A 14,072-nucleotide genomic window follows, 5' to 3' on the forward strand; every position below is an offset into this window, starting at 1 on the left:
AAATAACTATGCTAGAATATTATTTTTAGATTTTTCTGCAGCGTTCAATACAATTCAGCCTCATTTACTTACAGATAAACTATTAAAGTTAGGAATAAATCCACGATTAAATCTCTGGATTTCTGATTTCTTAAATGAAAGAACACAGATTGTTAAGTTTAGGGGTAGCGTATCTAAGCAGTTAACTTGTAATACAGGTACAGGTGCACCACAGGGATGCGTTCTCTCACCCTTACTTTTTTCATTATATTCTGATTTTTATAGTGATATTGACCCAAGTAAATCATTCAATGTTAAGTTTGCAGATGATACTTGCCTAGTTGGCTTAATTTCAAATAATAATACATTCCTTTTTAATGAATATGTTGAACATTTTGTAGTCTGGTGTAAACAAAATTTTCTTGAACTAAATGCCAAAAAAACTAAAGAGGTTATTGTCGATTTTAGAAGGAAAAATAAAACTAATCATGTAAATATTGAAATCGATAATGAAATTGTTGAAATAGTAGAAAGTCATAAGTACTTGGGATTAATAATTGATAATAAACTAAATTGGGAGAGCAACACTAAAGAACTCCGTACCAAGGCTAATAAGAGAATGTACTTTATATACAAAATGAAACGGTTTAATGTTAGTTCTCATCTCATTCATATGTTTTATTCCTCTGTTGTTCAATCAATCATTTCTTATTGTATTATTGTTTGGTTTTCTCATATCAATGTAAACAGTAAAAGTCAAATTCAGAGATTAGTAAACAAGGCCAGCAGAGTTATCGGTGTAGAAGTGAAATCTTTAGATGAAATGTTTAATATATTCATACTTAAGAAATTTGACACAATTATGCAAGACCCATCACACCCATTACATTCTGACATCATTATAGGTAGATCAGGAAGGGTTAGACTGACACAGGAAAAAATATCCACAAACCGTTTCAGATTTTCACCAATGTACATAGCATGCAATTTATTTAACAAAAACTTTTCAATAGTCACTTGTATCATTTGTATTTTATATAGTTATCACATCGTATTATTTATTCTACTCAGGTACAAAACATATCTCGAAAATTGTTAACAATTTTGACAATAAAGTTATCTTGTATCTTGTATCTTGTAAAAAGGCAAACAAGTTAGTGCTACATCAGGCCAAAAAGATTATAGCAACACAGTGAAAAAAGATGATAGCAACACAGCGCAAAAAGATGATAGCAACACAGCGCAAAACGATTATAAACACAGCCCAAAAAGATAACAACACAGCTCAAAACGATTATAGTAACAACCCAAAAAGATGATAACAACACAGCTCAAAACGATTATAGTAACAACCCAAAAAGATGATGACAACACAGCTCAAAACGATTATAGACACAGCCCAAAAAGATGAAAACAACACAGCTCAAAACGATTATAGACACAGCCCAAAAAGGTGATAACAACACAGCTCAAAACGATTATAGACACAGCCCAAAAAGGTGATAACAACACAGCTCAAAACGATTATAGACACAGCCCAAAAAGGTGATAACAACACAGCTCAAAACGATTATAGTAACAGCCCAAAAAGATGATAACAACACAGCTCAAAACGATTATAGACACAGCCCAAAAAGGTGATAACAACACAGCTCAAAACGATTATAGTAACAGCCCAAAAAGATGATAACAACACAGCTCAAAACGATTATAGTAACAACCCAAAAAGATGATAACAACACAGCTCAAAACGATTATAGACACAGCCCAAAAAGATGAAAACAACACAGCTCAAAACGATTATAGACACAGCCCAAAAAGGTGATAACAACACAGCTCAAAACGATTATAGTAACAGCCCAAAAAGATGAAAACAACACAGCTCAAAACGATTATAGTAACAGCCCAAAAAGATGAAAACAACACAGCTCAAAACGATTATAGTAACAACCCAAAAAGATAACAACACAGCTCAAAACGATTATAGTAACAACCCAAAAAGATAACAACACAGCTCAAAACGATTATAGTAACAACCCAAAAAGATAACAACACAGCTCAAAACGATTATAGTAACAGCCCAAAAAGATGAAAACAACACAGCTCAAAACGATTATAGTAACAACCCAAAAAGGTGATAACAACACAGCTCAAAACGATTATAGTAACAACCCAAAAAGATAACAACACAGCTCAAAACGATTATAGTAACAACCCAAAAAGATAACAACACAGCTCAAAACGATTATAGTAACAGCCCAAAAAGATGAAAACAACACAGCTCAAAACGATTATAGTAACAGCCCAAAAAGGTGATAACAACACAGCTCAAAACGATTATAGTAACAACCCAAAAAGGTGATAACAACACAGCCCAAAAAGGTGATAACAACACAGCTCAAAACGATTATAGACACAGCTCAAAAAGATGATAACAACACAGCTCAAAACGATGATAACAACACAGCTCAAAACGATTATAAACACAGCCCAAAAAGATGATAACAACACAGCTCAAAAAAATGATAGCAACACAGCTCAAAACGATTATAGTAACAACCCAAAAAGATGATAACAACACAGCTCAAAACGATGATAACAACACAGCTCAAGACGATTATAGTAACAGCCCAAAAAGATAACAACACAGCTCAAAACGATTATAGTAACAACCCAAAAAGATGATAGCAACACAGCTCAAAACGATTATAGTAACAACCCAAAAAGATAACAACACAGCTCAAAATGATTATAGTAACAACCCAAAAAGATGATAGCAACACAGCTCAAAACGATTATAGTAACAGCCCAAAAAGATAACAACACAGCTCAAAACGATTATAGTAACAACCCAAAAAGATGATAACAACACAGCTCAAAACGATGATAACAACACAGCTCAAGACGATGATAAACACAGCCCAAAAAGATGATAACAACACAGCTCAAAAGGGTGTCACGAAACCTAAGACCACGAAAGCTAAGACCCCCTAAGACCTAAGATCACGAAAGCTAAGACCCAAGACCTAAGATTACAAATATTTATCTTTCGCACCTGCCTTGTATTTTAACTCCCAACATTTATTCTGAATACCACACCTTAGAATTGGCACTTTCATGAAAAAGAATCACATAAAAAGTAACAAATACATTTTTAAATTGATGATTTTACAGACGTTTTTCTCGCACACAAAATGACTAGCCTACAGTACAGTAGGCCTACCCCATGTTCAATGTTTTTGTTTCTATGGAACGTCAAAAGAGCAAACATTATATAGAGGGCTGAAAACTCTGGAGTCCATCTACAGCAGTGTGGATGGAACAATGTAAAATTAAAATTGTAATGATAATACTGTAGTATAATCATGCAAGTACGAGGAAATAAATACTGGCAAGTTTTTTTTTGTTTCGTTTTCTTTCTGTTTTTATACTTGTACTATTATTGTTGCTCTTTTGGCGCCCCATAGAAACAAAAACATTGAGCATAGGGGGAGCTCGAGGAGTTACATTACAGGATACAAAGTCTAAAAGAAACACATCTGTAAAATCATAAATTTAAAGGATTTATTTATTTGTTATTATGTGTTTCTCCTTCTGAAAGTACTTATAAGTCCTAATTTTAAAGTGTGGTGTTCAGGATAAAGTTAGTCAACAAATTTGGAGTCAAAATACAAGAAAGGCAGGTGCGTAAGAAAAACATCCTCTGAACCAACACAATGGAGTAAATATATACAAACAAACACCCCGTCAAGTTTGTTTGTTGTAAAGAAAAAATATACATTTACTCAACGGGCGAAAATAATGTGAGTTTATCTTTGTTTTGCGGTGGTATTAAATTATATTTATGGTAATAAATGAAACCTACTGTGTTTAAAATTATGTATGGATAAACAAGTATTGTTTTTAAGCTGTAGTATATCTTAGAATTTGTAATCTTAGGTCTTGGGTCTTAGCTTTCGTGATCTTAGGTCTTAGGGGGTCTTAGCTTTCGTGGTCTTAGGTTTCGTGACACCCCAGCTCAAAACGATTATAGTAACAACCCAAAAAGATAACACAGCTCAAAACGATTATAGTAACAACCCAAAAAGATGAAAACAACACAGCTCAAAACGATTATAGTAACAGCCCAAAAAGGTGATAACAACACAGCTCAAAACGATTATAGTAACAGCCCAAAAAGATGATAACAACACAGCTCAAAACGATTATAGTAACAACCCAAAAAGATGAAAACAACACAGCTCAAAACGATTATAGTAACAGCCCAAAAAGGTGATAACAACACAGCTCAAAACGATTATAGTAACAACCCAAAAAGGTGATAACAACACAGCTCAAAACGATTATAGTAACAGCCCAAAAAGGTGATAACAACACAGCCCAAAAAGATGATAACAACACAGCCCTAAACGATTATAGACACAGCTCAAAAAGATGATAGCAACACAGCTCAAAACGATGATAACAACACAGAATATATTCGCTGTGGCTAAAGATACGGTACCGTATCCTAACTTCCGTTTGCTAAAGGTACGGTAAAATTGCATTACGTCATAATCAGCCAATGGGGTGCTGGTACGTGTGTGACGTCATCGTATAAGGACTTGGGATTTTTTTTCATATCGCGAAATAAAAACAGTGATCAACTGGCGGCTTAACATTTTCTTTATGCTTCATTTAGCACTATTATAAAATATCCCCGTCGTGTGACAAAAACTAAAATGTATGTCTGTTATTATTGATAGGCCGCGCCAAAACATGTTAATTTTAATTCTAGAATACAGAAATTTACCGTTTCAAAAGAGGCGCCTACTACGTACTATAACCATGCTATAACCTATACCCTCGGTATATAGTTTGATAGTTTGTTTGCCAGGCTGGGGACAGCTGCATGTGTGCGCTGATTTCTGTGACTAATTAAGACCTGGGCTACGGCTAAGCATATTGTCTAAATCATAGTACTGTATTTGTCAAGAAAATTCTTTGATAAAATGAAAAAAGAAGATCATATATTACACTCTCTCTTACCTAAACCTCCCACACACAACCATCAGCTCCGACGCGTTAGATCGTTCACCCTCCCCAAAGTCCGGACACAACGCACAAAAAACTTCATTACTTTCCACGGAGTTTTCAATGATTGGTGAATGATCAGTAGCTGAGTTATGATAAGCAAATTGTGAACCTCTATTGGTTTGTGTTACTGGATGTACTATGATGGCCATTGAAAGACTGATTTGTGGACTATGATATATTTTAGTATTACTTGTTTGGACTTGTGTTTACATATTTACTATTATATTTATGTCAACTTCATCACTGCTTACTTGATGCAATAAAGGAAATAAATAAATAAATAAATAAATAATAAATTTGAGGGCCCCTTTATTGTCCGCATTTGTTTTTTGTTTATGGTCACCTTCTGTAAACAAAGTTTATTAAAAAATATAGGCCTAAATAGGCCATTTGGAATAAAAATAAAACCCTCATAGTATTAACTATGGACGAATGAACTCGACGCAACCAAAGAATATATATTCTTTGACGCAACACAATTTATAACATTGAATTATAATTCCTTTACTTCTAATTTGGCTACCAACATATTTCTACTGTAGTGTAGTGTATAATGTTGTATAATGAAATAATATTTGAGATTGAGTGCATGTTTTAAACGCTTTATGTAACGTCCACCAACCCATGATCTTGCTCTATTACTACAGCATTACTAGGTCTAGCCCCGAGGCTGACGCCCGTATTCTTAAACCGGACTTTAGTCGTAGTTCGAGCTAAAACTTTAAAAATGACGTCATTTTAATTCATAAACCGAACTTCAACTAAATCGCCGACTAATTCAGGCCAACCTCGACTAAATCGAGACGGATTTTGATCGATTTTTTTAGTCCTGGAGGGGGCAGGCTAAATGGTCGACTAAATGGTTTTTAAACGATGTTTATAAAAAACGTAACAGTCATTCGCCCGTATTCTTAAACCGGACTTTAGTCGTAGTTCAAGCTAAAACTAAAAAAATAACGTCATTTTAATTCATAAACCGAACTTCAACTAAATCACCGACTAAATCAGGCCAACCTCGACTAAATCGAGACGGATTTTGATCGATTTTTTTAGTCCTGGAGGGGGCAGACTAAATGGTCGACTAAATGGTTTTTAAACGATGTTTATAAAAAACGTAACAGTCATTGAGTTGTTATATTGGCCAGATATTGAAGAATGAAATATCTATATTTATATTAGCTTAATTAAATATACATTGGTATAAATTATAATAATGAAAATCATCTTTATTTACAACTGTATACAAATTACATTATTTTCTTCGCGCAAGTCCGACTTGAGCTACGTCACGCCATAGCGACAATGGGAGATGCGGCAATTCACCACGCGATGGAATGTTTAGGGGGCCTAGCGCTTTCTTGTCACGCTATGAAGTGCGTGGTTCGTGGCGATCATACTTTGTTGGGGGCCTAGAAAATATAAAAGTTACCGTACCGCCATGGTTCCTAAATATATTTTAAAGATTTTATTTGTTGTTAATCAAATATACTTCACTGTTAAATTAATACTGATATTGTTCTAATAATTAACGATTAAAATTATTTGAAGTAATAGCTCGAACTACGACTTTTCCAAGTCGAACTTCGAACTACGACTAAAGTCCGATTTAAGAATACGGGCGATTGAGTTGTTATATTGGCCAGATATTGAAGAATGAAATATCTATATTTATATTAGCTTAATTAAATATACATTGGTATAAGTTATAATAATGAAAAACATCTTTATTTACAACTGTAACAAAGAACAACAAAGAATCTACCAGTGTTGGAGCTCCCCAAGGATGTGTTATCTCTCCAATTTTGTTCTCTTTTTATTCTAGTAGTTTTAATATTTTAAGTAAAGATTGCAATATTGTAAAATACGCTGACGATACTGTAATTAGTGGTTTTCTTTGCGATAGTAAGCATAATGTAAATGAATTTGTTAATGAAGTTGGAAGATTTGTTAATTGGTGTGAAGATATGAACTTAATACTTAATATTACTAAAACCAAAGAGATGATAATAGATTTTCGTAAAACCGCAGTTGAACATAATGTAATAACTATTAAAGAAACCGAGGTTGAAAGAGTAACCCAATACAAATACTTAGGTACTATAATTGACAACAAATTAAAATGGGAGTCAAACTCTCTCATGATTTCCAAGAAGGCATCTCAAAGGCTCTACTTTCTCAGAAAACTCAAGCAAATTAGAGTTGATAACACTATTTTAATTCTATTTTATCAAAGTATTATTCAAAGTATTTTATCTTTTAGCATTGGATGTTTTTATGGTAACTTTACTGAAAATGATAAGAAAAATATTGAGAGACCACGTAAAATTGCACAACGTATTATTAAAGCTGATCTAACGCCTTGTTCATTTATCTATGAAAAGAGTATTCTAAAAAAAGTAAACAATATTATGAAAGACCCCACTCATCCGTTACATTACTGTTATAACTTAAATAGATCAGGCATTAGGCTACGACCTCCAAGAGCAAATCTTTGTAAAACTAGAAAATCCTTCGTTGTAAATAGCATTCATATTTTTAATTCTAATGTAAGACGTTAATGCAATTTTTAATAGTTTTACATTTTTAACAGTATTTTTTACTTTTTATCTTGTATTTTTAATCTGTTTAATACTGCACGTTTTTAAATTGTTGCAATACTGTTGTTTTAATCTACCAAGCAAAGTGAATTTCCATTTTTATGGACAAATAAAATTTCTTGAATCTTGAATCTTGAATCTTTAACTGTATACAAATTATATTATTTTCTTCGCGCAAGTCCGACTTGAGCTACGTCACGCCATAGCGACAATGGGAGATGCGGCAATTCACCACGCGATGGAATGTGCCTAGCGCTTTCTTGTCACGCTAGGAAGTGCGTGGTTCGTCGCGATCATACTTTGTTGGAGGCCTAGAAAATATGAAAGTTACCGTACCGCCATGGTTCCTAAATATATTTTGAAGATTTTGTTTGTTGTTAATCAAAAGTACTTCACTGTTAAATTAATACTGATCTTGTTCTAATAATTAACGATTAAAATTATTTTTCATGTATATAGTCCTGATGCGTAAAAAGTTTTGTAAGAAAATGGAAAGTGATATCAATGCGCAAAATTTCGTCTGCTCCTCAAATACTCTCTTGTCATTGGCCAATGTTTAGCCTTTGTTACCCAGACGTGTGCAACTCGACTAAAAGCTCGACTTCATTAAGTCCAACTGCAAACTTCGACTACTTCGTTTTTTAATCGAATTTGAAGTAATAGCTCGAACTACGACTTTTTCAAGTCGAACTTTGAACTACGACTAAAATCCGGTTTAATTTACATTGTACGTTGTTGTGAAGACCCTAGTGTAGGCTTACTTCATCAATATACCAGATAAAATACTATATTATTGTTATTGGCTTACAATTGTAGATGCTATAATTGTAATTAGTATAGGTTTCTGCCGCGATTGATCTACGCTAATGTTTTTATGACATTAAAGTAGCATTTTATGACCTGTAGTAGCCCTACATCTGAGACAATAACTATTTGTTGTCTCAGCCTACATGTAAAATTACTTCTTGTGTGAATAATAATAGGCCTAGGTACTTCGTTTGTTCGTGATTAAGTTTGCCATGCGTGTACTTTTCAAAACGACCGCTAGGTAACGTATCGCAACTATACATAGCCAGCCAATCCCGGATCAGGGATCGCTGTTTTCATTCAATTAGGCCCGGTGATTGGATGTGATGTGGATGACATAACCACTAGCCAATCACCAGGCACTAAAATTTAAATATAATTACATCGATAATTAAGGAGATTTATGAAGAAACCACTGCTTAGCCATATATTAAAAACACGATTGTTCTATGTGTGGACACCGGACACGCTAACAACATACTTGGTCAAATGCATAATTTAATATTCTATAGATTAACGCAATTTTTAATGACAGAAGATGGCAGGCAAATAATGATAATTCAAATATAAAAATTGCATATTTTATTAATATTACCAACTACTTAAAATTAACAGTCGTAAGAAAGTGAACTTTTCGTAGTCCGATTGTTATGAAACTAAAACAGAATTGTTCAGCAATACATTTTTGTTGTCAATTAATCATCGACGCAGACATGTCAATAGAACATTCACGCCCGTATTCTTAAACCGGACTTTAGTCGTAGTTCGAAGTTCGACTTGGAAAAGTCGTAGTTCGAGCTATTACTTCAAATTCGATTCAAAAACGAAGTAGTCGAAGTTTGCAGTTCGACTTAATGAAGTCGAGCTTTTAGTCGAGTTGCATACGTCTGGGTAACAAAGGCTATACATTGGCCAATGACAAGAGAGTATTTGAGGAGCAGACGAAATTTTGCGCATTGATATTACTTTCCATTTCTTACAACACTTTTTACGCATCAGGACTATATACATGAAAAATAATTTTAATCGTTAATTATTAGAACAATATCAGTATTAATTTAACAGTGAAGTATTTAACAACAAATAAAATCTTTAAAATATATTTAGGAACCATGGCGGTACGGTAACTTTTATATTTTCTAGGCCCCCAGCAAAGTATGATCGCCACGAACCACGCACTTCATAGCGTGACAAGAAAGCGCTAGGCCCCCTAAACATTCCATCGCGTGGTGAATTGCCGCATCTATTGTCGCTATGGCGTGACGTAGCTCAAGTCGGACTTGCGCGAAGAAAATAATGTAATTTGTAAAGATGATTTTCATTATTATAATTTATACCAATGTATATTTAATTAAGCTAATATAAATATAGTTATTTCATTCTTCAATATCTGGCCAATATAACAACTCAATGACTGTTACGTTTTTTATAAACATCGTTTAAAAACCATTTAGTCGACCATTTAGTCTGCCCCCTCCAGGACTAAAAAAATCGATCAAAATCCGTCTCGATTTAGTCGAGGTTGGCCTGATTTAGTCGGTGATTTAGTTGAAGTTCGGTTTATGAATTAAAATGACGTCATTTTTTTTAGTTTTAGCTCGAACTACGACTAAAGTCCGGTTTAAGAATACGGGCGTCAGACTGCGCATACGATTTCTACATGGTTACGTTTTGGTCTAAAAAAATGTAGCAGTTGATTCGCAGCGTTCTACAGAGGGCCGCGGTTAGAGACACGGAGTTCAATGTTTGATTGGCAGCAGTGCTTTAGTATAGGCAAGCGCGTTGTAAAATCGTTTGATGTCGCCGTCGATGCATATCCTTCTAATTCTTTTATCCATGAACTACCTAACTACTAAAAAAATGTTTTCCTGGTTTTTATAGCAGAATTTTGTCAAATTTTGTATTTGACCATTTTAGGGAAATTCATGTTTTTTTTTGTCTTGATTTCTGTTACAAATATATGATTCATGTATAATTAACCAGATATTATATTTAAAATCCTTGCCTGTAAGTGAAGGAGGCCCTACCTGAGCTTTAAATCGGAACGATAGGATTTTCACCCGATGGCCTATTATTATTAAGAATAAACTCGACATCAAACACCAAACTATATTAATTATAGTCTAGACTAAGAATAGTACTATTCTCACTAGTGTATAGAAAGTGAATACATATTTTGTTTCATAACTTTTTCGTCAAGTAGGCCTATGATTCATACATTTTAAAAATAATATAATACAGTAATGGTACAACTATAAAATAATAACAAATTTAACATGCGCCCTCAACACTGGCGAATCATGTGAACAAACGAACTAAAAACGCCCTCAGCGTTGATCAAACAATTGACCTACATAATCGTCGCTCCAATTACCAGGGAAGAGTTAAATCATTATTAACTCTTCCCTGCAATTACAAACCACTAGCTCGCTGAAAGATTGATACGCATGTTCAGGGCTGTCATACATTGATGACGTACGTGACTAGGCTAATCGTCCAGCGTAGACCACATGTTTAAAGTCCCTTTATTTTGACGTACATTGACAAGATATGCAATCATGAAACAATAATAAATTGGTAACATTTATTAACACTAAAGATATGTACACAAACTTGGAGTTTTTAGGTTTAATTAAAATTCATGTTGATCAATAATTTTAAAATCAACGATATATAGACAGCGCTCCGATTTAAAAAAAAAGCCTATCCGCGTTTCGCAACATTATTAATCGTGTCACGCATTTCGTGAATGGTTCAGAACGCGGTTAAAAACTATTGTACGTTTAGTGAATGGATTGAATCTGAGTCAGCGACGATGTTACAGTTACTTTTCAGAAGCTACTTTTCGTGTTTTGGACATAATTTAGAACTCCGGTTATAATACATTTAGAATAGGGACAATTTGGGACTTTAAAAAAAAGTCCAGTTTTCAATGAATTCCGGTTTGTGGAGAATTTACTGTTATGATACTGCAATTTACATAGTAGTCATTTGGAATGAAAAGATTACAGATTTAAAAAATAATGAATGTTCCATCCATCATTCTAAAAAAAGGTTTCAATGCTGAATGCATACCATTTAATTATACCATTATTCATTTCATTTATCTTTTTATTTCGGAATATCATGGTGACATAATATTTTATCCATAGCAAAAGAGAGAGAAAAAAAAATTATTATTAAATAAAACTGACAGATTACGTCTAGCTAAAAAATTCACAGTAACTTACCACCGTACTGAAGTTTATGATGACAGATGAACATGTCGCATAGATTACACCAAGCCTACTGTACCACATACACCTTTGTATACAAAAATCTACCTTGGCCTATTAGGAGCTTACCATCACGGAGTACACCTTCAATGATGCAGTAAAGCTGTACAGCTTATCAGAAGGGTAGGCAGCTTGTCAGACTATGATTGTTCTTGACGCACATGGTGTAACAAAATATGCAAATGAGTATAATGCTTGAATGAACTTAAAGTTACTAAACATATTACTGGAACCATGGATCTATTCTTTAATCCATGCTGGAACGCATTCCCTGTAGATTTGCGAATGCGTTATTTTACTCTAGATGAAAGGATTAACAGATTCTACAACAAATTTAATTAATATTGCTATTTATTGTGAAAGTAAAGTAGGCCTAGCTATAATACTGAACACAGAAGTCATTTGGAATTAAAAGATTTCAGAGAATAACAATATAAATAATAATAAATAATTATTAATTGAAATTTTTGTTGTTGAATATGCCATTTTAATGTCCCATAATAGTTATCAACTTTGACCAAAATTTGGATTGAAAACAAATGTATTTACCTGAAAAAATTGTAATTTAAAGCAAAAAATTGGCTGCCAACCAATAGGTTTTTGGGTGAATTTACTTTGTATTTTTCTAAGTGAAAACATTATTTGTTTATATATTTTTTTCTACGGAAATGATTAGGGGCCTAACTTGATTAAAACTACAACATAACCTATCCAAAGTCTCATTTAATTAATCTTCATTTTCATGTTTTCCGGGGGACAATACATCTTTAACCCATACTCGTAAGTATAAATCATTTTCCTCCGTTCATCCACTACGTTCACAAATTATTAATCAGCATAAAATATGTAAATAGCGTCATCACAGTGCGTCATTTCTCACAAATACGCTAGGATTTAAGTTGTCAATCACTTTTTTAAGGATCTTCAACTTCAAATTTCAAGATTAAAAAAGGAATAAAATAACAGCAATAACACAACAACAGTAAAAAGTAAATCACATATTTTTTTTTTTTTTCTTTTTTCTCTTTTGTGGTTAACCACCACTTTTATTCATTCTTTCATACAAATTTCGTTCACATTTCATTTTCATACATTAAATTTCTGTTTTCTACTTTTTTCGTTATTTTCTGATTTTTACTCTTTTAACCTTTATACATATAGTGGTTTTATTATATGCATACAAAAACTGTACATCTTAAAATACAAAAATGGATGCCACTTATAAGTTACAACATGCCTAGTGTATTCATATCTTTTAAAATATATTTAAACTGAATCCAGGGATTCTGGCATACAGGTTTTTTAAGTTCAGTTTTAATTTTAATTATGTATATGACGTACACAGCTATTGAATACAATTGGTTTTTTAATTGACATTTACTTCCTAACAGGAGCTCTTTGAACGAGCTACTGCTGTTATCTAGCTTTTTAAATATATTGTCAATTTTTTCTCACAGTATTTGATTACGTCTACAATAATAAAACATATGTTTTTTGTCTTCAATGACTCCACAATTGTTACATATGTTATTATTTTTCAGTTTCCAGTTATACAGTTTTAGATTTGTAGGTACAACTCTATTTAGTAATTTGTAATTCAATTGGGCAAATTTCTTAATTTTTTCGTTTTTCACTTTTCTTTTCCAGACATCACACCACTTGATATCTTCATTAAATATGTTATTCCATTTAAGTATGCTTTTCGGGGGAATAAAAACATTATTAACAAAGTTAGAATAAACATCTTTTGTTGTCATCTTAATTATATTGTTGATATTGTATTCCTGATTCACATTCATATATTGGTTCATATTTGGCATATTATGTTTAATTATACTTAACCACTCTTTTTTTTAATTGCATTGGTACATTCATTTAGTGTGACAATACCTTCACATATCCCCTTTTCTTCTTCAGTTAAACTCGTTACATTTGATTTATCTAGGTAAGTGTTTATTTTTTTAAGGGATATACCCTTATTTGCATATAGATGCCTATAAAATCTAACTTCCTCACAAAGGATTTCCTTTGTCTTCGTTAGTACTCTACCCTCCTCGTTTTGTAAACATTTGATTTGGTTTTTTTTCCCCTTATTTTTTTCCAGACTAAGAAAATATTTAGTGCTACGTTCGCCCTCTTCGATCCATTTTACTCTAGAACGTATATATGCACCTTTTGTTTCATTATCGTAAATATTTTCCAGCTTTTTTGTTTTGTTTGCAATTTTTGCTTCTATGCTCTCATTGGCAGTACAATAATTATTTAATAAAGAATCATTTAGTTTTTTTATTTCTTTTTCTAGTTTTACTTTTTTTCTTTTTTTTTCTTTATTGATTTT

Source organism: Antedon mediterranea, chromosome 4 (assembly GCF_964355755.1).
Source record: "Antedon mediterranea chromosome 4, ecAntMedi1.1, whole genome shotgun sequence".
In the NCBI taxonomy this organism is placed as follows: Eukaryota; Metazoa; Echinodermata; class Crinoidea; order Comatulida; family Antedonidae; genus Antedon; species Antedon mediterranea.